Source organism: Oncorhynchus gorbuscha, linkage group LG12 (genome assembly GCF_021184085.1).
Source record: "Oncorhynchus gorbuscha isolate QuinsamMale2020 ecotype Even-year linkage group LG12, OgorEven_v1.0, whole genome shotgun sequence".
NCBI lineage: Eukaryota > Metazoa > Chordata > Actinopteri > Salmoniformes > Salmonidae > Oncorhynchus > Oncorhynchus gorbuscha.
The window spans coordinates 80,385,159-80,388,587 of NC_060184.1; the positions used below are offsets into that span (position 1 = coordinate 80,385,159).

Sequence of the window (3,429 nt, forward strand, 5' to 3'; positions counted from 1 at the left end):
ATCCATACAAGATGGACATGTGTCTTCTGTATAGTGTAAAGCAGCACTGTCTATTCTACTAAAGTATAGCATAGAACAGTATATTATAGTATATACAGTATAGTATATTGTAGTATTGAACAGTATATTATAGTATTTTAAGCATAGTATATTGTAGTATATTATAGTATAGTATAGAACAGTATATTATAGTATATTAAGCATAGTATATTGTAATATAGTATAGTATAGAACAGTATATTATAGTATATTAAGCATAGTATATTGTAATATATTATAGTATAGTATTGTATAGAAAAGCATATTATATTATTGTACAGAACAGTATATGATAATATATCATAGTATATTATATAACATTATATTACATTATAGTATATTGTAGTATATTGTAGTATATTGTAGAATATTGTAGAATATTGTAGTATATTGTAGTATATTGTAGTATAACAGGAAGCAGTGTGAGAGTTTACTCTAAGCAGTACGACCGGGCCTCTGTGTTAAACCATAAGAGGTGGTTGTTTGTGGTGGTGGGGTTAGCTGTTGTCTTGTGAGACACACACCGTTCCTCTCCCGTTCAGAGCATTCCTGACCAGGCAGCGGCAAGAGCAGATGTCATTAGATGTCAACTGCTCTAACTGGGCTGCCGTTGTTTATTCCACCAGTGGAGAAGAGACTCCTGCAGGGAGCTTTTGCTTTGCAGCATCGAAAAATGTAAACTGGGAGCCGAGTAATGAGCACGGAAGAGGATCATCATACAGACTTGGACATTTAGGAAGCAGATTTATTTAAATGTTTTTTGGAATTGTGATTTATATTTTTAATGTATTCAGATCGAGGTGTTTTGTTTTTAGAATGTAATTTTAAAGAAGGATTTGATGTGAATTTAATTGCTGAGCTAAAAAAAAATAATAATAATGTAAAGTTGATTTAAAAAAAAAAAGAACTAGACAACAGTTATTGGATATAGTTAGGAATATTAATTTGTGCTGAAGTCGGTGTCGGAAAAGAACATTCATGTTTTTCATATGAGTAAATCATTTACTTAATTGTTAAGAGTATATCATTAAGTCCAAATAGTATTTAATTCTTGAACAGTCAGTTTATACATTAACATACATGTTTTCACTTATTTTACTAGTATAGTAATATTTATATGAATAGTATATTACCATTGTTGCAATATATATTTATACTCCAGTCGCTTGTGTTTTTATCTTTTTTTAAATGTCATCACTGAGTTAGTTATTACAGACGATCATATTGTGACAGTTTCGTATTATATTATATATATATATATATCTAAATATCACTCCGCGCACTAAAACAAAAAGCATTGCTTTTTAAAAATAAATATGATACGCACAAGTCCATTTTCCATTTTGATATTTTGAGCAGTGGATGAATACTGTCAAGACCATGAGACCATGATGTAAGTGGTTATTTAACTGGTCTAAATATTAACATGATAACATGCTGTTATCAAGAAGATGCCTCAAAAAAAACAAGGTGTTAAAACTATTTATTCGCACGATAACAACTAGTGCCAATATATATTTTAAATATTTGCTCATTCTATTGACGCCTTAATTCATGAAACCCTCACAGTTTACGATATAGATGCCTGTAAGTAATACAACGCTCAGGAGAAGAGAAGAGTATGTATTAAAAAGAAACACACATGTCCATATAGCCAGTGACAGACAGGCATCAGACTAACCCGACCAACAGCAGAAAATACAATACTGCTTCTTATAACACGAAGTCATACTCACCCCAATATTGGAGAAAATCCCTGTACTTTATCTGGTAACCCTTCCTTAACGTTTCTTTATAATATTCTACAGCCAAGTCTGTCCAGTCCAGAACAAAACAAGAAGAAATGCAAAATGAAGTTCTTAAAAAAGAGTTGGTAGAACCTGTAACGCAACAAATTACCGGCTACAAGACAACCTTTTCTTTTTCATTTTAAGTATTAGAACTCATGGAGCCCCGATACACTAACTGGTATCTCAGGAGACCGAGTCAGAGTGAGAAGGACAGTTGTCTGATTACTGCTTCAGGCAGTGACTACAGAGTGTCTGACGAAGAGGGGGGAAATAAGGAGAGAGAGAGAGAGAGAGGAGGGAAAGCATTGAGTGGAGGGAGGAGGTGGAGGGAGGGTAGGGAAGGAGAAAGAGAGAGAGGGGAAGGCTGCTGTTTGAGCTGTTTGAAAGAGCAGATAGTTGCGGTAAGTCAGTAAGGTGCTAAGTCAGTAAGTCAGTAAGGTAGTAAGGCATCAGGGTAGCAAGGTAGCAAGGCAGCAAGGCAGCAAGGCAGCAATGCAGCAAGGCAGTAAGGCAGCAAGGTAGCAAGGCAGTAAATCAGTAAGTCAGTAAGGTAGTAAGGTAGTAAGGCATCAGGGTAGCAAGGTAGCAAGGCAGCAATGCAGCAAGGCAGTAAGGCAGCAAGGCAGCAAGGCAGTAAGGCAGCAAGGCAGCAAGGTAGCAAGGCAGCAAGGCAGCAAGGCAGCAAGGTAGAAAGGCAGCAAGGCAGTAAAGCAGTAAGGCAGCAAGGCAGCAAGGCAGCAAGGCAGCAAGGCAGTAAAGCAGCAAGGCAGCAAGGCAGCAAGGCAGCAAGGCAGCAAGGCAGCAAGGCAGCAAGGCAGTAAGGCAGCAAGGCAGTAAGTCAGTAAGGCAGTAAGGTTGTGCGGCATCAGGGTAGAAATGCAGTAAGTCAGTAAGGTGGTAAGTCAGTAAGGCATTAAGGTAGTAAGGCGGTAAGTCAGTAAGTCAGTAAGGCAGTAAGTCAGTAAGGCAGTAAGTCAGTAAGGCAGTAAGGCAGTAAGACAGTAAGGCAGTAAGACAGTAAGTCAGTAAGACAGTAAGTCAGTAAGGCAGTAAGGCAGTAAGTCAGTAAGACAGTAAGTCAGTAAGACAGTAAGGCAGTAAGGCAGTAAGGCAGTAAGTCAGTAAGGCGATAAGTCAGGAAGGCAGTAAGTCAGTAAGTCAGTAAGGCGATAAGTCAGTAAGGCAGTAAGGCAGTAAGTCAGTAAGGCAGTAAGACAGTAAGGCAGTAAGACAGTAAGGCAGTAAGTCAGTTAGTCAGTAAGTCAGTAAGTCAGTAAGGCGGTATGACAGTAAGGCAGTATGACAGTAAGGCAGTAAGTCTCACAGGAAGACAGGAGTCTGGACAGAGGAAGCACGAGGGAGCTGTGCCTCACACAGATGTCATTCACACACCCAGTTCTATAGAGCTTTAAACAATACACCCACAGGGCCCCCTCTCTCTCCAGATCCTATCAGTGATCCGAGACAATGACTACGTCTCAACTGGCACCCTATGCCATAGGGCTCTGCTCAAAAGTAGTGCCGTATGTAGGGAATAGGGTGCCATTTGGGAGGTAGACAATGAGGAGGAGGGCAGATCCGTCCACCAAGCCCTCGACTC

The 3,429-nt window shown here is 39.0% G+C and overlaps 1 protein-coding gene across 5 annotated transcripts in view; it reads right to left on the bottom strand.

The window, feature by feature from the left end:
- Positions 1-2,058, bottom strand: part of LOC123991433 (eyes absent homolog 1) — a 150,429-nt gene extending 148,371 nt beyond the window's left edge. For all 5 annotated transcript variants that reach the window (XM_046293044.1, XM_046293038.1, XM_046293032.1 and 2 more), the window contains exon 1: positions 1,776-2,058. The gene's annotated coding sequence lies outside the window, so the exon portion shown is untranslated. The remainder of the gene's footprint in view (positions 1-1,775) is intronic.
- Between the last annotated feature and the right edge of the window lie 1,371 nt (positions 2,059-3,429).